The following is a 20387-nucleotide window of genomic DNA, read 5'->3' on the forward strand; positions in this document are numbered from 1 at the left end:
CCAAGAAAAGAAGAACAAGAAAGTTTCCACTGGCCAGGCACAGTGGCTAATGCCTGTAATCCCAGCATCTTGGGAGACTGAGGCAAGTGAATCACCTGAGGTCAGGAGTTCGGGACAAGCCTGGCCAATGTGGTGAAACCCCATCTCTACTAAAAATACAAAAATTAGCTGGATGTGGCAGCAGATGCCTGTAATCTCACATACTTTGGAGGCTGGGGCAGGAGGATTGCTTGAACCTGGGAAGTGGAGATTGCAGTGAACCGAGATCATACCATTGCACGCCAGCCTGGGTGACGTGTGAAAACTCATCTCAAAAAAAAAAAAAAAAAAAGAAAGAAAAGAAAGAAAGGTTCCACACTTGCCCAAAGCCATAGAGACACATGATGATGCAGCCAGAAGGAGGTCCCGGATCCCCAGCCAGTTCACATGTCCTTCAATTCCACCATTCTGTGCCTGCTGTGGTGCCCACCCTGCCCTCCACATGGGCCATCACAGACCCAAAGAAACCATGCCAGGAGAAAGAGAAAGTACAACGCAGGAAAATACAAATTGAAGATGGAAACTATAACATGTAGGTGGCTAAGTCTATACAATTTTGTCAGTAAAAAATGCGTCATTAAAAAAAACAAGAGAGAGAAAATGGAAACTCTAACCCACTGGCTTGGCTCCCATCACTTTTCTTCATGGCTTTTTGGTTTCAGAAGCAGCAGCACTGCCTTCTCCGGGTCTGAGCGTGCACTGCTCCCTCTTTCCCTCCTTGTTCCCTTGGCCAAAACTACGCCTGTCTCAAGACTTGGCCCAGGTTTCACCTCTTCTTCAGTGCTCCCTGCCTGTCTTGAGATCTTGCAGGAAAAACTGAGCCTCCTGGCTTCTCCTCAACTCCCTTTGCACCCTGGCCGCAGCCCAGTCTCAGCCCAGTATAGAAGTTAATGCACTTAGCTGAGACTCTTTTTTTGGTTTGACCATTCTCTTTTTCAACAAAAAGTATATTGAATGCCTACCACATGCCAGGCACTGCACTCGGCACTGGGGATGTGGTGGTGAACTGGACAGCGATGGCTCTTGCCTGCATGGAATTTAGAGTCTGGTGATGCTGATTTTGTCTTGTGTGTGTTTGAATCCTCTGCGCCTGGCACAGGGCCTCACAGAAACAGCCCCTCCACGAAGTGTGATGAGTATGGGGTTGGGATGCCTGGAGGAGGGGCAGAGGCTGTCCAAAGGTGGGTTGGCTGGGGAAGGCAGGTAAATGTGGATGACTGGGACCTCTTCACAGAGCAGGGGCAGGAATCACAGTTCTGGCTGGAGCTCACTCACAGGGCTTGCAACAAGCCTGGCCGAGTGCAGAGCTACCCAGCCGGCGTGACTTAACCATATATAACCCTCCTCTATCCATTATTCCATCCTCAGCTATCAATTCCTGGTCGGTCACTCAGCCCACAAGACCCTGAAAATAGATTTAAATTATTGCTTTATTTCCCATCCAGCTCAGGGTGTTGATTTATGCTGCCCAAACAATCAAGGCTTTATCTCAGTCACCCAGCAGCATTAGCAGCAATTTATCATGTTTTACTTCTCCCTTTACTACCCCAGGCTGACGCCTGTTGGTCGTGTCCTTCTCAGGAAGATGCAGCAGCAGGTGGGCACAAGCAGTAAGGGAAGCAAAGGCCAGGGTCGATTCCGACAGCCTGGAGCGAGGAGCCAAGAAGGTGCTTAACCTGGAGGCCCTTTGATTTCATGATACAGTGAAAGGATCTATCCCTCGATGGCTGGGGTTCTGGTCTCAGCTATGCTGTGAACCAGCTGAACAAGCTTAAACAAGTCACGTCCCCTCTCTGGGTCTTGATTTCCTCATCTTTGACCCTCTCTGACCACTGATTCCCAGGAGGTCTGCAGGAGACAGTAAAGGCAGCTTGAAGCAGGTCGCCAAACAGGAGCTTTGGGTTTTGTTCTTTAAAAGTTAATCTGACCAACTTTACCCCCAGCCCCTGTACTGTCCCTGAGACACACTATAGCCATGAGCGTGGCAAAACCAGCCCACCCCATCAGAACAGGTGGGCATGCCTAGTCAGAGAGAAGAGGGCAGTTTAGGGGAGATTGAAGAAGTCAAAAGTGCCAACCAAGTCTGAGACCTCATGATTCAGCCAGGGTAGGAATCCAGATCCAGCCTCCTTCCTGTTTGTGACAGCCCGAGAGCTAAGAATGGCTTTTATATGGCTGAAATGGTTGGGGAAAAAGAAAACACCAAAAGGAGATTACTTCATGACACATTAACGTTACATGAAATTCAAATTTCAGTGCCCATTAATAGAGTGTTTTTGGAACATAGCCACGCCCGCTCGCCCATGTATTGTCCACAGCTGCTTGTGCGCTGCCATGGCAGAGCCCAGGTGGTTGTCACAGAGACCCTGTGGCTTGCGTGGTTTGAAATATTTACTCTCTGGTCCCTTACAGAAAGCCTGGCGACCCTTGGGCTAGATGGCTGATGATGCTGGAAATTCCCATCCTAGATGCCCCCAGCACACCAGGTTGTGTCGTTTGCTTTCTGTTTTGTTTGGGAGGGTACAGGCCTTTCTAGAGGCTTCTAGGGGTAAGAAAGATCTGAGGATTTTATCAGCTATAGAAACCACTGTGGGACAGAGCCAAAGAGGTATTCCAGTGCCATGCTGAAGATGGCCGATCAGGCTGGCTCCGGCCACATGGTAGGTCCCGAAAGTGGCCAAGGACACTGCCTGGAGCCCCTGTGCCTGCCCTGCCGGCCCCCACCCTGCATCTGCACTGCCCTGTCCTACTCAAGTATTCCGTCCTACCCACCCTCAAAGGCCATCTCCTTCATGAGCCTCACCTCTCCCCGCCCCTGCCTCAAAGGGTGCCCTCTCCCCTTGAAGCTCCCTCAGCTCTTCATCAGAACTCCTCCTGTATCACTCATCATTTCCTCTACCAGGGACAACAAATTGGTTTCATCTCAGGCTGGTTCCAATTGACTGGCGGTGGCTTCCTGTGTGGATAAGGATTGTGAGGCTGCACAGGAGCTCAGAAAAAAAAAAAAAAAAAGGAGATCTTCACAATCAACCAGTAGTGGCTGCACCAGGCATGGGACAGGGTAAACCCTGGGTATCCTGCCTTCCTGGCTCCATGCCGTGTTCTAGGCTGGTGAATGGCAATGATGCCCTGGTGAGCTGTAAGCTTCTGGTAGGCAGTGGCCACATCCACCCCGTGCTCACACTCCCACAGTGCCAAACCCAGTGCCTGGCACAGAGCCATCTTTGAGGCACGTCCAGGGGTTGCTATAATTGATGATGCCCTGAAACCAGCCCCTTTGAAAGGCCCCTAGCAACTGGCACTATCACATACCCGTTCGGCCAATGAGGCAATGCTGGGATGGGCACAAACTGCCCCACTAATCCAGTCCCAGGAGGGAATGAGGGGTGAGGAGAGGAGTGCGGGTTCCAGCTTCAGGGAGAAATCCTTGGCATTTACATAGCTAACAACACCCAGGTGAGGCGGTGTGTCAACAAGGCCCAGCTCAACAGCTCCCAAGTCTCAGCATATTTTAAATGTTTGCCACATGCCAGACATTAATATTTTAACGGCTGCACGTCCATGGCAGGCGGAGCAGCGTCCGGAACACAGCGTAAAAATTGAGTGATAATAGCCTGCCTGTATGCGAGGTCAGTGGGGCATTGCCGCGCCGGCTCCAGCCTCTCCGGAAGCCACTCACACACCCCGCCGCCCCCCCCCCCCACTTCCCGAGGCTGACATAGCTTGAGGATGGCAGAGCTGTCTGCCAAAGTGCTGGGAACCCGCAGGGCTCTCCTGGCTGCAGTGACTCCAGGCAGCTCCTAGGACCCTTCATAAGCCCCCAAGTTGGGGGTGAAATGGGGTTATGGGTGGTATGTGCCAGGGACAAAGTCAGTTCCAGCATAGATGCCGTATCTTTGGCCAGTAATTCAGGTAGCTTTGGCTGTTTGAAATCCAGCAAGAGTTTTCTGGGGGTGAAGGGAGTGTGCAGCAGTGGGGAATGAAAGATTCCTCCTTCGTAGAATTAATCAGTGGAACTGGGAGATTCCTGATATCCCTTAAGACAGAAAATACGTGACTCAGGGAGGTGTATGACCCTGCCAAATATCATTCCCAGTTTTTCTTTCTAAAAATACACACATACAAGATGAACGCTCACAAAACTCCCCCCATCACATGAGACTTTTAAAAAAATCCTCTCTGGCTAATAGGTCTTAGAAGCTACTCATTACTGTGAGCTCGGCCTCCAAACTCCTCAGTGAAGCAGTGTGGAAATTACAATGATGATGACCTGTTAATAGCAACCAGTGTTTCATGAGCACGTAACCATGTTCAGCTGGGGTCAGCAAACTTTTTCTGCAAAGGACCAGGCAGCAAATGTTTTTGGCTTTGTGGGCCATCCTCAACTCAGCTGCTAGGTCTAGAAAGCAGTGTAGACAAGTCTTAAAGGGAAGAGAGAAGCTGTGTTCAAATCAAAGTTTGCAAAAAGAGGCTGTGGCCCTGACTTGGCCCATGGGCGGTAGTTCGCCAGTTCTGTCCTAGGCGGTGTGCTGAGTGTTTTGGTGCATAATCTCCTTCAATCCTCATAAAAACCTATGGGAAGGTGCTGTTATATATTCATTTTTAGAAATAAAGGAACTGGCCAGGCGTGGTGGCTCATGCCTGTAATATCAGCACTTTGGGAGGCAGAGGTGGACAGATCACTGGAGGTCAGGAGTTCGAGATCAGCCTGGCCAACATGGTGAAATTCCATCTCTTCCAAAAGAAAGAAAAGCCGGACATGATGGTGCAGACCTACTCAGGAGGCTGAGGCAGGAGAATCACTTGAACCCAGGAGGCAGAGGTTGCAGTGAGATGAGATCGCGCCACTGCATTCCAACCTAGACAACAGAGCAAGACTCTGTCAAAGGAAGGAAGGAAAGGAATCAAGCTCAGAGTCAGGCTTAGGTACCTGGCCCAAGATCATAAGGTTAATATGCAGTCTAATTGCAATTCAAACACTTAACTGTAATTCTCTAGTGAAGAGTCTTGTAGCTGACATTTACAGTCAGCCACTGTTACTACGGATCAGGTACTGTTGTCTTTACAACTCTATTATTATCCCCATTTTATAGACGACAAAACTAAGTCCAGAGAGGAGAACCGACTAGCCCAAGGTTCACAGCTCAAAAGTGGCAGAGCAGAAGTCTGAACCTGAGTGGTCTCTAATTCCACAATCTTGTGTCTTAACTGCTTAACGCTCAGACTTTCTTTGGAGGTAGGTCACTGGGCAGAGGGTCCAGGTGGGCAGACCTCTGCTATATCATTCCCTCATCATTGGAAAAATATGAGATCCAGCCCCACTCTGACTATGCCCATGTGTCCCCAAAGTAGGTCACGGGAAAAAGAGCTGAGTGTGCTTTGTGGCCCCCTGACGCTGAACATATGTGGAGTTTCAAAGGCAAAAGGACTTGAAATCTGGATATGAAAGCCCCAGCCAGCTGCCCTGATCAAGTCTCAATCAATTAGTCCCTCCCGGCCCAGGCAGTGGATCTCTCAGTGAACCCTGGAGGGACAGAGCCCCCACCCTGTGCCGAGTCAGCACTGGCATGCCCAGAATAGGAGCACTCAGCCCAGCGCCCCCCGCCAGCACAGGCCGCTCATAATGACACCCAGGCATCCAGGTATGGAGCAGATAGCAATTTTCCTTTTTACTTATTGGTGCAAGGCGAGTCAGAGAGCCTGACAGGGCCCCAAACAAGCTGTCAGGAACTTCTAATTAAGGCTGAACGGCATAAAGAGTGCACACGCCCTCCCAGCCTCAGAATTAGCAGGACAAAGTACCGAGATGGAGTCAGACAGGCTGAAAGAGAAAAGCCTGAAGCGGGGCTGGGAGGGAGGGAAAGCTGAGAGCTGAATCACGAGAGGCGAGCCCCAGCCTCCCGGCCTTCAGAGCAGGCTCAGAGAGCTTGTCCTCCCTCCCAGGGCTCCAACAGAACACCTGAGAGAAAAAACCCATACTACATCCCTTACACTTGCAAACTCTGTGCTTCCTCCTTCTTCTCACTTCCCAAAGAATTTGCTGACTCTCAGAGAGGTACTGGGACAGTGTCTGAGTCTTGGACTTGAGTCAGCCAGACCTGGATTCAATCCCTGGCTCTCCTGCCATTCGAATTCCAGTTTCCTCATCTGTAAAATGGTGCAAAGCAATAATGGTTCTTGGCTTGAGCAGGGTTTGTGAGGATTAAATAAGAGAATTTCTGCAAAGTGCTTGGCTTAGTACCTGACACATAATAAGTGCTTACTAAATAAACGGCAGCTTTTATGGTTATCATCACCATTACCAGGTAACCATCATTAACTTGAGGTCACGCTGAGTCCTGCATTGGGGACAGGCACAGACTTTGTCCTCTAAGGAGTGTTCTGCGGAAATATTTGCTGGCCCTCTCCTAAGCAATCGCATTACATTTTCATCCTTAACAGTTGTCCAAAGGCAGATGTTCCAATCCCCATTGTACAGATGAGAAAACTGAGATGCAGAGAGGTGAACTGACGTGCTCAGAACCTCATACTTAACAAGTGGCAGATTCCGGATTCAGATGCTGAAGTTAATCATCATCATCACAGTAACAACTGCCATGTTCTGCACGCTTGGAATGCACCAAGCACCATGCTAAACAAGTCATGTGCTATTTCCTCCGGTTACTGGCCCACTTTTATACAGCCTGGAGAGCTACAAAGAACTACTCAACTGATCCAAAATGTGCTGCAATGTCTGCCCACGTGTTCTGAGTCTTCCCTTCGGAGATCCGTAGTTGACGTCCAAATCCGTAGTTTACGTCCAACCCTGTTCGCGTGTCAGCTCTCCAGGTGCCAAGGATAGTAGTCACCCCCTCCCCCAACCTGGAATTACTCCAGTTACTCCAACCATCCCTCAACAGCTGACATATTAGTTAGTTATACTCAGAGGTTCCTGACCCTACCCTCCTGACCCCTTTCTTTGGCCTGGGCCTGCTCCATTTTGTCCATGTATTTTCTGACTTGAGTATCTAAACCTGTGTTCCTAAATTGTTTAAAACTCATCATGTTCCTCTTATGTGTACATATACATATATATAATATATAAATATATGATCACATATATTTATATATAATATATGATCTATTATATATCATATATGAACATACATAAATTATATATAATATAAAATAAAGCATATATAATCAATGATGTATTATGTATAATCTAGGATATATGATTATATATAATATATATCATAATCTATGATATATATTATATGTCATATATAAACATATGATACCTAAATAATATACAATATATAAACATATATTATGTGTTTTTTAAACTCACACCAACTGTGATGTTTAAAATGTAAGTCATTTGTTCTTTACCAAGTAATTTCTGAAGAGAATTTTGTTTTGATCTTGAAAGGGCCGCTGTTTCTGGTTTGGTTGCGTTTTTGCAGTATTCTCAGGGTGACTATTAATTCTCCTTGCAGGTGGAGAATAGCACAATGGGTTACTTTCAACATCAGCTTCTTCTCTGCTTTGTAATTCGGGACATCCTTCCTCCTAGATTCTGCTAACCAGCCCCAGCTCCTGGGAAGGATCATGGCTCTACAGGAAAAACTAGAGGGTAGAAGCCAGAGCTTATGTCCAGTGCTCCGAATGAAATGCATTTCTCTAAGTCAGGCACAGAAAGATAAATACCATGTGCTCTCACTCATATGAAGGAGCTAAAAAAAAAAAAAAAAAAAAAAAGTTGAACTCACAGAAGTAGAGAGTAAAACTGTGGTTCTTAGAGGCTGGGAGAGATAAGTGGGAGGGGAGCCAGGGAGAGGTTGGTTAACAGATCCAAAGTTACGGCTAGATAGGAGGAAAGAGTTTTGCTGCACTAAAGCTCTGCAGGGTGAATATAGTTAACAGTAGTTTATTGTATGTTTTACAGAAGCTAGAAGAGAGGATTCTGAACGTTCCCAACACACAGCAATGATAAATGTTTGAGGTGATGGATATGCTCATTATCCTGATTTGATCATGACATATTGTTACATGTATCACAATATTACTCTATATCCCATAAATATGTACAATTGTATGTCAACTAAAAAGAAAAAGAAACAATAAATGCATAAATAGAAGCATGGAGCCTGGAGTTCAGGCTGTGGACGGGCTGGCCTTGCCACCCTGTGGGTTCAGGCCGAGGTGTAGCTGACCAAACTCCTCTGAGTGTTTCAGGTATGTTGCTGACAAATCTCACCCCTCATCCTGTCACAAAGCTTTCTGATTCTAGAAACAGTAGTTTCCATGTATTCCTATTGAATTTCATCTCGTGTTGCGCTCATAACTCTAGTCTATTGAAATAGCTTTGTATCATGTTTCTTTCATAGCAGGGGGTTAAGAGTATAGGCTTTGGAGCCAGATGGCCTGAGGTTGGTGAATCTTAGTTCTGCAACTGGTTATGTCAACCTCTTCTCTTAGTCGTCAGTTTCCTCATCTGTAAGATGAGAATAACGATATGTACTACCTCACTGGGATGCTACAAAAATTAAATGTCAACGCATGTGACGTGTAAGGGGCCAAGCACGTGATAAGCAGTGCGGTGTGTTAGCTGTTAGCTATTTTTAAAATCACTATTATACTTGGCATTTATTACCCCATGTAGCTTTAGGTCATTCACAAATTTTGTTAGCATATCCTCTATATCTGCACCAAAGTCACTGATAACACATTTTGGAAAAAAGAGGGGATCCCCACATCCTGACATATGTCCCTCCAGTTCGATCTCAGTCTGTTAAGCATTCATTCCCTTGGCCTGTTCCAAATATTCCTTACTGGATGCCATCCAGGTTACAAATATCCAGCTTGTGTACAAGGATTGCCATGAAAGATTACGGCAAATGCCGCACTAAAATCCTGTATCCAGAACATTCCTTTAACCTACGAGTATTTTACAAACAAAAGAGAGGTTTGCTTGTCTGGCATGACTAGTTTACAGTGAACCCATCCTGATTTCTGGTGATTGCCCCTTACTTCCCTTTGTGTTCAAAATGGCCCATTCCGTGGGTGTTCTAGAAGCCTGCCCAGGATTGGCGTTGAGTTCATCTGTGGATCTATTACGGCAGTTCCCTGCTTCTCCATCTTGGAAAGCAAAATGACATTTGTCTTTCTCCCACTTAGAGCCCTCTCTTCAGTTGCGTGCAGTTCCCCAGAGAGACCGCAGGTGATTTAGCAACCTCATCTGCAGCGTCTCCTCCCAGCACCCTGGGAGAGAGGAAATGATGGAGGCAGAAGACATACCTGTGTGGCTCAACCACATTATCACCTCCCACCTCTGTACCACCTGGGGCTCAGGGCATTTGCTCAAGTCTGTGTTACTGTTCCTGGACTAACAACCCTATTCACAGACAGAGAGGAAGGGAGGAAAAACAGAGCTTGGCTATGGCTGGTCCTTTATCTCCAATTAACATTACACCAGCTGTGCTTAGCAGCAACCCTGCACTTTCTTCCCCTTGCTGTAAGAGCAACTTTCAAAGCCCTCTTTAAAGGCCATCACCACATATTTCCCCCTCCCATCTCACCTCATCTGGAGTTTAGCCTTTCTGACCCTAGCCTTATAGAGAGCAGTAAGCTGACCCCAAAGGCCTTCCAGTGTGTTGAGAATGTCAATTCCTCAGGGGCAGGATGCACATTGCTGAGGCCACAGGGCAAGTCACTGGGTCCCCTGTTCTGGCTGGGTCCTGGTCCACAGGCAGCACCGCCAGGCACCACATGAGACAAGCGATGGAGTTCTGGACCGGAGAGGGAAAGAAGAATGAGGAAGACATGCCAGGAAGAGGGCGCTGGGCTGTGGACGGTGAGGGTGGGTGGCAGGAGGCACCCTGCCTGGAGCTGGCACACTGGCCCGTCCACTGGGATGTACAGCAGCCCCCAGATCCCCAGCCCTATTGCTACTCTTTATTCATTAAAATGCTCAGATGCCGACTAACTTTATTTGCTCAGTATTTATTTCACCAGCCTTGAAGTGGGAACAACAGGCAGCTTGATTGAAAGGTTGTCTGGTTTCATTGTGGCTCCTGTAAGTAATTCTACAACCTCAGTGGAAATGGTATTTTATAACTTGCCAGAGCGGATAACCCTTAGTGAATTGGAATAGATATTCCTGGATCACCGAAGCTGTCTTCTCCCTAATGTCAGGCCTCTGAGAATCATTGCCCTTCTCCACACCCCCATGACACTCTACACTTGAGCCTCGCTCACAGAAACAAGGAGCCTGGAATATGTCAACCATCATCCACCACTCCACAAGAGGCACAGGGGAAAGGCCTAGCAGTGTGGCAGGAGGACCCCAGTTTAAACCTGAACTCATTCCAAGGGGCAAAACATGAGAATGAACTGGGTGGGCAGAGGGAAGGCATAACTTCTCTGGATATCCCCAAAGGCTGGACTGGCAGAGGTGGGCCCAGTTCTAACGGGAAAAAGGAAATGGCTAAGGTGCTTTCCGGAAAGCATTAAAAACAGGAGGGATTCGCTTCCCCCAAGCACTTCCCTTGCCTCCCTGCCAACCCTAACTGCCTCTGAGAAACTCCGTAAGCAGAGCTCCTTCCCCAGGCATGGCTGGGCAGGTCTCCGTGGGTAGGAGGCAGATTGGATCAGGACCCTTCACACCACTGTATTCCCTTTGCCCACTGCCCTTGGAGGGCAGAGGTTTGCCAGGCAGTGCAGGACTCTGTGCCTCGGGGATCCTAGCAAGCTCAGAGCACACCATCCATGTTCACCTGCCACCCTTCCCTTTTCCAGAGTGACTCCATCCACAGGAGCTTTCAGAAGGCTGGTGCGGGGCAGAGGGAGCTCCAGCTTCTGCCCCCACAACCCTCCTGCCCAGACTCTGATCGAGGCGCGGATCGCAGCTCCACAATCTCCCTCTCCTTACTATTATGACTAAATCAAGTTGGGTGATTTATTTCCCACTTATCCTTCCCGTTTCCGTTCCCTGTCCGATCCGCACTGTTGAACACACCAGAGTGAAATCATATCATCCGTTCCGATCAGCTGCTGCTCAGCCCTAAAGCGCACCCCTCCTGCTGCCTTACTGGGCAGAGAGGTCTGCAGGAGAGGGGAGGCCCTCCCAGGGCCTAGACACAGGGCTGGCACCTGACCCCAGCTTCCAGGGGTTAGGGGGAATTGTTCAGAGGCTTTGGGAGCCTCTACAGAGGGAACAGGCCATGGTTATGCTATACACACACAAACAAAACAAAACAAAGTAAAACAAAAAAGATAGGGAGGCAGCAGACAGCAGGTCCCAGCAGAGGCAGCCACATTCCCCACCTGTTCCAGTTGAGCCACTGCAGCCTCTCCAGCTGAAACCCACCCACAGGTCCCATGCACACTCCACCATATTGAGTGAGAGAAGTTCACCCGTGCCTGACATCCTCAGCCCAGGTCAGGCAGCCATGGTTGGCCACCCTCCCTGATGGATCATCCCCAGAGGCACTGCGGCCTTAGGACACCACCCACGAGAAACAGGACAATCCAGGAGTCAGGAGTACTAGTTCTAGGCCTGAAACGCTTGGGCAGATTGCTCGACTTCTTTGAGCCTCAGTTTCTTTATCTAGAAAAAGGGTAATAATCCCTACTGTTGTAAAGATTAAATGAGGTTTTGTGTGTGTGTGTGTGTGTGTGTGTGTGTGTGTGTGAGAGAGAGAGAGAGAGAGAGAGAGAGAGAGAGAGACAGAGAGAGAGACAGAGAGTGAGAGAGAGAGAGACTGGGTGCTTTAGGAAGTGGCATTTAAACTATGAAGCCAGATATTCTGTGTGGGGGAAGGGAGAGGAGGGACATCACCTTGGAGCAATTTGTTGTTGTTAGTATAGCAAAAATCCCTTAGATAACATTTATATTTATTTCATAGTAAACTTCAATGTTTATTTATATAAATATAAGGTCAGTGGTAACTCCTGACCCAAGCAAAGGGCCCTTCAGGATGCTGTCTCTGTGTTTGGAGAGGCTGCCCTATCCCAGGTGTGTGTGACCATGAGGGAGATGGCGCCACGCATCTGAGAAACTCAAGAGGCTTCTGGAAGGACAAAGACCAAGCAAGATGTCCACTCTTTCTTCACAAGGTCTGATGTTAAAGTCATCTGCTGAGTAAGTCAGGGTAACACTGCAGCAGATCTGAGGGTGGTAAAGGACCCCACAATCCCCAAAGAGGGACTTACAGTGAGAGCTGGTGACCCGCTAAACCCCCAGCATGGAGGTGTGCTTTGGTAGTGACTGTGAGAGAATGAACTTGGATCTGTGATGTGGAGGTCTCTGGGGACAGCAAGAGAGCTGGGCCAACACAAACAGCTCTATAGGGACAGGAGACTTTAGGGTCACAGGCAAAGCAACAGCAGGACAAATATAGACCCCAGGCAGCACATAGCCTATCAGGGACATAGCATGCCACAAATGTTGGCTCCTATTAATAATGGTGACAGCTGACACTCTTGAGTGTGTACTATGTGTCAGGTAGTACATTATACTATCCACACCTTGTACATTCATTGACTAATTTAATTCTAGCTAAACTTTATTAAGTAGGTACTATTCTTATCCCACATTTACAAATGAAGGATGGAGGTAGAGAAAGGTTAAATAATTGACTCAAGGTCACCAGCTGATAAGTAGAAAAGCTGGGATTTGAACCCTAGTTTGAGGTTGATAATAAAAGTTCTGCATCTCTTTTCATTCTAACCAACAAGACCTTATTAATTAGCACCGTGAAACATCGTGGGATTAAGAGGACCCACAGACTATAGATAAGTTTCAGGAAAACAGTAGTTACAGCCCGGGGGCTGACAGTGACCCCAGAATCTTCTCTCTCTTTCCCTCTTCAGCACCCCACTTTCCTCCTTCCTGAGCAAAACCTTCTCTCCAGAAAGGATGGATTCACTCACTCATCCTAAGTTGGGTGTGACTGCTGAGGGCAGAATATTACCTCTTTTGATCTATTGCTTTTTAACCTGGGACAAATTCTTAGGTCAAAGGAATGAAATTCCAATTATAAAACACCAGAACCCAGCAATCCAAGGGACTACATCCAGGTTGAATGTCAGCAGGGATCAGGAGTCTCCCCCACATGAATGTCTTCAAGGAGCCAACATTCTAGCAGGGGAGACAAAGTTGAATAACCAACCACAGGAGAATGCAGCTGGTGTTGCCGGAAGTTACAGGCCAAGAATGGGAGCACAGGTGAGGTGAAGGGACTGTCAGTGCTCCTGGGTGGACAGAGGGGAGCTACTGGGGAGCTGGTAGGAAGAGCTTTCTACCCATGATGATATCTGAGCCAAGCCTAAAAGACAGGGGGCTCAGAAGTGACCATTCTCTTTGTCATCAGCTCACAGTTCGTGGGCTAACATGGGAAAGATGGAGCCAAGGGAAGTAAGAAAGAGTCTTACAGATGAATTTATAGAATATTTTAGGAGGAGACAGCAGTGATTTTCTGTCCCTAAGGAACGCTTACATCAGAATGGTTGCTTAATACTAGCAAATTGAATCCAGAAGCATATAAAAAAGATTATATACTCTGGCCAAGTGGGATTTATTCCAGGAATGCAAAGCTGGTTTAACATCAGAAAATCAACTAATGTCATACACCACATCCATAGAATAAAGGACAAAACCCACTTGATCATTCAGTAGACACATAAAAAAGCATTTGACAAATTCAATCCTCCAGGATAAAAACACTCAACATAATAGAGGGAAACTTCCTTAACCCCATAAAGGGACTACGTGAGAAACCGCTAGCTAACATCATGCGTAATGATGAAAGAATGGATACATTCTCCCTAAGATCAGGAACAAAATGGGGATGTCCATTCTCACCACACCACTTCTGTCAACATTGTACTGGAGGTTCTGACCGAGGCCATTAGGCAAGACAAAGAAATAAAAGGTATCCAGATAGAAAAGGAAGAAGTAAAACTATCTTCTTTCTATTCATAGATTATATAATCCTGTATGTAAAAAACCCTTAGGAATCCAGTAATAATTAATATAACAAATAAATGAGTTCAGCAAGGTTGCAGAATATAAGATCGATACACAAACCGTATTGCATTTCTATATGCTAGCAATCAACAATACAAAAGTGAAGTTAAGAAATGATTCTATTTCACAGCTCCTCCAACGAGGTTCGTGCGAAGCTTCCTATTATGGCTTCCAGCCAGGTCCCGGTGAGCACTGCCGGCTCGGCTAATGAAACCCCCGAAATACCGGACAATGTGGGAGACTGGCTTCGGGGAGTCTACCGCTTTGCCACTGTTAGGAATGACTTTTGGAGGAACTCGATCCTCAATTTGGGACTCTTTGTTGTGGGAGCTTGGCTGGCCAGGAACTTGAGTGACATTGACCTCATGGCACCTCAGCCAGGGATGTGGCCAAATAGACAAATGGAATCCTGTGCTGAACCTGAACCTTCCAAAAACCAGCCTACAATCTGTGAGCATCACAAGATGTGCCCTGATGGCAGCTGCAGTTTGATTCAGATGGGCACTTTCCTCGTCCTCATCCCCGTCTAGTTTCCTTTTGTTCCTTGAGTCCATGCAGAATTCCATTCTCTGCTCAGCAGACAAGTTTAAGCTAAAGTATTGCCTCTGTTCTGTAAAAGTTATACAACTCTATGAATATACTAAAAACAATTCAATCATATACATTACTAAAAACATATACTAAAAACAATTCAATCATATACATGGGCGAATTGCATGGTGTGTGAATTATATCTCAATAAAGCTTCTACTAAAAAAAGTTGCCTGCCCTGTTGTGCCCAGAGGACGTGGTCAATCACAGATTAACGAGGGGCCCCTCAGCTCTGTCTTGCCTTAGCCAGCCAAGTGCGGTAGAACGAACTGCGGCCCCTCAGTTCACCTGAGGAGTTAAGACTCCGGAGCAGGGCAGCCGCTGCTTTCCCACACCCTGAGGTCCTCATCATGGGTGTTGGAAAGCCATCTACGAAGACTTCTGCCCACCTCTCTGGCCTCGTATCTCACTGTTCCAGCCTCACAGTGCAGAAGCTGACATTCTGAACTACTGAGGTCATCCTCACACGGAACTGCCACCTCCCAGCCACAGACCACACTGCCTCTTTTCCCTGTAAACTGCCTTGGCCCAATTCCTGCATGTCTTTTAAGACCTGTGGCTTCCCCAGGTGGCCCCCTGGATTTCCCCAGAAGCCGGGCAATCTGCTCCTCTCCATCCTTCCTCGGGGTCCCATAGCCCATAGATCCTTGCAGGTGGCTCTGCCCTGTCATTTAATATCACAACACATGCAGCTGTTAAATGTCTCTTTCACCATAATCTTTAAGTTCCTTTAGAGCAGAAAACATCACTTATTTGTCTTCGCAGTTTTAGTATCTAGCATTTTCTGGCACATAGTAGGTGCTCAATAAATGCAGAAGAAACAGCCCAACAGGCCATTTTTCCAGGCTGAACCTGGGCAGGCCCAGTTGGGACCCACAGCGGAGAGAGAGAAAAACCAGCAGGACTGGGGAGGAAAAGGCATCTTAGCATGGCCCGTGCAAGACCAGGCTGGACAGAGGGCTGGGGGGATGTCGTCTTCCTCTTCCTTCTCCTCCCTCTCCATAGGTACCTTCCAAGTTCAAGGACCTTACTACTATCCTCCAGGAGTCATTCAGCCCAGAGTCCAAGGCACTGCCTGACTCAGGGACATTTGCATGTAAACAGCAGACTCCTAAAGATTGCAGAGCTTTGGAAAGAACAGGTAAATGCTGATGAGCCTCCACGGTGCACAGGTGCTGTGCTGGAAGCTTCTGCATATATATTCCGTTCTTGATTTCTCCTGATAAACAACTATTATTTTTTCTAGTTTATTTTCCGGAACAAGAAACAGGAACAAAGAGACCAAGAAATGGGCCCAGGATTGCACCAACAGTGACGTAGCAAGAGAGGCGGCTGGACCCAAGTCTTCTGGTTCCAAGGACCCTGCTCACCTATTTCACATGCCGGGTCCTCTTTATGGTTCTATTACTAATATGCTTTGAAACCTGAGGCTAAGATTACTTCTCGGGGCCTGGCTGCCTCCATTATAAAAAGACGAGTTCCAAGGCCCTATCCGGCTCTCACGCTGTCTCTGAATGAAGAGTGGAATTGTAGACATGGTGTGAGGTCCAAGCGGGGAACCTCTCAGAACTTAGAGCACACACATGCAAGGTCAGCTCTGTGCCCACCTAAAACCCAGCCCCTGACAGAAGGGCCAGGCTGCTGTCACTTCTAAAAGGTCTGCAGAGAGACAGCTGGGGCAGCTCTTACCTCTCTCCTTCCGGAAAGAGCACGGTGACGACTGCCCAGCTTCCTTGGGAGCCAAGCATGAATCTGAGTAAAGCCAGGAATTATTATTATTATCGTCATTATTGTTATTATTGCATGTAAATTGTGCATGACTAACTCGGGAGGAGGGGCACACTTTCTTTTTCCAGACCCTACGAACCTCGGTATGATAATAATAAAAAAAATTATATGCTTGGAAACATGCACCCAGCACTGCCCTACGTTTTCTTCTAATTGTTCCCAGAGCCTCCAAGAGCCACATTTAAATAAAATGAAGCAATTATTTAGTCTTCAATTAAAGATCGCAGTGATTTATTTTTAAATAGGAGTATCATCGGGGGTGAACTGGCAAGAGAGGAGGACAGAGGGGTCCTGGGGCTCCAGGCAGAGACAGGGAGAAGCCTCAGGAGGATATGCAGGGGGAAGGGACTAGAAAGAGTTGGTGGCCCTGCACAGCCCAGAAGACCAGAGCAGCCAGCCCTGATCTGCTCTGTTTTGTGAACCTCCTGCTGCTCTCCCCATTTAGGTTCTGTGCAGTGCTCAGCACGTAGTAGCCTCTCTACAAATCCAGAATGAATGTTAAGGAAGCATGGTCTGGTCGTGCACTGCCTCCCATAAAGTCCCTGGTGCAGAGTAGGGCTCGGTGAGTTGGACTGAGTGATGCGGCTCCATCTGCATGGGTTTTTGGCCCTGTGAACAGCTGCTTTGTCCCTACATACTTGGAGGTAGTGGACTCGAGGTGGTGGCAGGCCAGTCTGCTGGCTACTAAAGGATTACAGATGAAATCTGCCTGCGACTATTGCCCAAAGCCACATCACACCCTCCTGCAGGAGAGTGCAGTCAGGCCCATGGTCCCTCGACACGCTGGGGAAGAAAGCATTCGCTGGGGTGAGAGGCATTTGAGGGTATTGGAAGAGAGCCCCTCTAGGCCTCAGGTCTCAGGGACTGACTGCATGCAGATATGTGAACATCTTGTCTTTTGGGGGATCGTCTGAAGAAGTCATTTTTCACTGGGCCTTGAATCTCAGGGACCAATTGCATGCATGTAAGCATGCGTCTTGTCTTTTGGGAAACTGTCTGGAGAAGTCACTTCTTTGGTCACTCCTCTTCTCTCGCTCTCCAAGTCACTGCCCGGTGACCTCACTGCTGGGACACTCCCAAAGGCATGGGCTTTCACTCTGATTTACCTGGCCCTGGGGAGGTCTTTCTCTAGGAAGCAAGAGCACTTAAGGGGTGGGGGAACCCAGTGATGGAAAAGGTGGGGAGAGATAGGCCTGATAGAGCCACCTTCAGTCTCTGAAAACCTTGTGGGGAGACTAGAAAATCCTTGCTGGTCCCTTGGGTCCCCACATTCTCAGCTTCCCTGACACTGGCTTGCCCATTCCTGGAAAGCACCAACTCTCAGCAGACTTGGGCTACCTTGGGCTCTCCTCCGGCTCTGCCGGGTCAGTGCCTGCTCTTATTTTAAACCTTGAATTGTTGGCTCCTCTGAAAACCCTTCTCAGAGCCCTATCCCTGCAGCCCCATTCTCTCCCCGATCCCTTCCATAGCTTTTGTGATTGCTTGGCATCTGTTTGCTGTTCTCTTCTGTAAGCTCCAGAGGGGGCAGGGACTATGCCTGTTTTGTTCCCACCATATCTGTAGGGCCTGGTGCATAGCTAGTGTTCCATAAATATTTGCAGAGTACACGATTAGTGGGAGGAAAGATGAGACAGGTGAGAAAGGTGGTTTAGGACCAAGGCCGGGACTGGGAATGGGAGGATAAGGACAGACATGTACCACAGCAAAAGAGGGGGCCCAGGGAAAGCCAGGGGAGGAACTGCTGCTGTTTGCCTCTGCCTGCTGGTCAGGGCTGTGGGTGGCTGAAGTCACCTTTCCTGCAAGAAAGCTGGGGACTTGCGGCAGTGGGTATTTAATGGGGATTCAGGTCAGGCTGTGGAGAGGCCCTCACAGCCCTCAATTACTGCACACAGCCAGCCTCCCCTCTGGGGACCAGACCATATCTTTAGCCTTCCAGGGTGGAGAGGGCAGATGGACTGTCTTATCCCGTAGAATCCCCCTTCCCAAAAGCTCACAGCTGGCTCCCAGTCCCCACTGGAAGGTCAGATGGGCTTTCATTAGGTGGAGGAAGGAAAGCAGACAGGGAGAATCTGAAGCCCAGGGATGCCAAGGAACATGTCTATGGCCACAGAAAGCCCTGGCAGCGGAGCCACCGGGCCGGTTTACAAGGTACTTTCATGTTCAGGATCTTAGTCCAAATCTCACAGTGCACGTATTACTATCCTCATTTTACAGATGAGAAAACTAAAACATGAAGAAGATGCGGCATTGGCTCAAGGTCACACAAGTTAAAAAGAACAGATCCAAGACACCTGCCCGTGAAGAGAGTAGAGGCTGTGAGGGGCAGGGGTGGGCAGGGCTGTCTACAAGAGGAGGACAATCACGCCTTTAAAAAGCCCATGAAAAAATAAAGCAAGAAGAAGGCTGGCCCTCCATAGAAAGAGAGGGAAACCCAAAATATCTTTTTCTTTCCCAGAACGGCAGCCTGTGTGAGCCTGCGAGTCCCTCACATCTGTCTGCTCATACAAAATGAAAGAGGTTTTGAAAAACAAGAGAGGCTGTAATAAAGGATAGACTGTGATGGGTCCGGAGCTGCGCCCAGCGGGTCCTGTCACTGTCACTATCAGGAGACAGTGGCCAGGCTGTTCCTGCAGCCTGGCTTCCCCCCAGGGCTCCTGGAGAGGGGCAGACTCACAGGGCCAAGGGAGGAGCCGGGGGCCCAGCGTCCAGCTATGGGGCAGCCATGTGGAGCCACAGTTCCTAGCACACACTCCTATAGCGATCCCAGCACTGCTTCTCAAAACCCAACTGCTATCTATAGAGCTCCCCAGAGAGCTCCAGAAATCACAGACTGACAGTGTCTCTTATTGAGGCTGTATTGGTTATCTACTGGTACAAAACAAATCACCTCAAGACTCAGAAGCTTAAAGTGACATAACCCCACTGTTTCTGAGGGTCTGGAATCCCAAAGTGGCTGAGCTAGGTGACTCTGGTTTAGAGTCTCTCATGAGACTGCGCAGCTATGGGCCAGGCTGCAGTCACCATGAGGCTCGGCTGGGGCTGGAGAATTTGCATCCAGCTTATTCAGGTGTCTGTATCAGGCCTCGATCTCTTCTGGCTGTTGGCTGGAGGCTTCAGTTCCTCACCATGTGGGCATCTCCACATAGCTGCTTGCAACCTGATGGCAGCTTTCTCCAAAGCCAGCCACCCAAGGGTGAGAGCCCAAGGTGAAAGCCACAGTCCTCTACAACCAAATCTTGGAAATGACATCATCACTTTCATCACATGCTATTGGTCATGCAAACCAACCCCAGTACAATATGAGAGAGGACTACACAAGGTGTGGATTCAAGAGGCGAGGATGGTTAGAGTCATGCTGAAAGCTGGCTGCCACAGGGGTACTACAGCCTTTTGGGTGGGACTATTCTCCTCTGTGTTTGGCATCCCTGGTGCTGCCCTCTGAATACCGTAGCTCCCACCAGTCATTCTAGTGAACAGCTCCTCCCTAAACCCCGCTCCCCGACACATACACATTTCCAAAACTACTTAGGGCTGCTTCTTATCACAGAACGATTGGCCCCATCTCCTCATTTTATTGACAAGAAAGCGGTTTTGGCAATAGGGCAAAGACATCAGTAACACCGTAGAACAGAACAAATGTGAAGTGTAGGTACCCCCGTGCGGGATTCACAGCCCATTTCTCACTAGCTGTTGCAATGTGGGCAAGTTCTTTCTCATCCTTGTTTCCAGTTTCTGCTCTGTGAAATGGGGGTAATGAGACCTAGATTGCAGAGCCACTGCAAGGGGTAAAGGGGACCACCTGTGTCAAGCACCAGCACAGAGCAAGAGCTCAGCAAGCTGCTATACACAGTGTGGGTATCAGGCTCCAGGTGAGAGATCTGCTGTTTCTTTAGGATCCATTGTTTAAGGAGGCAATGCCGTCCAGCTGAAAGAACATGTCCTGTGAATGGGGAAGCTT

At 48.3% G+C, this 20387-nt stretch overlaps 1 protein-coding gene and 1 pseudogene across 1 annotated transcript in view; one reads left to right on the forward strand and one right to left on the reverse strand.

Annotated features, from left to right (window-relative positions):
• The window catches only part of DSCAML1 (DS cell adhesion molecule like 1), a 362988-nt gene that overhangs the window by 285071 nt on the left and 57530 nt on the right, over nt 1–20387 (reverse strand). The window lies entirely within an intron of this gene.
• Nucleotides 14206–14580, forward strand: LOC120364615 (mitochondrial import receptor subunit TOM6 homolog pseudogene; annotated as a pseudogene).

Source organism: Saimiri boliviensis, chromosome 6 (assembly GCF_048565385.1).
Source record: "Saimiri boliviensis isolate mSaiBol1 chromosome 6, mSaiBol1.pri, whole genome shotgun sequence".
In the NCBI taxonomy this organism is placed as follows: domain Eukaryota; kingdom Metazoa; phylum Chordata; class Mammalia; order Primates; family Cebidae; genus Saimiri; species Saimiri boliviensis.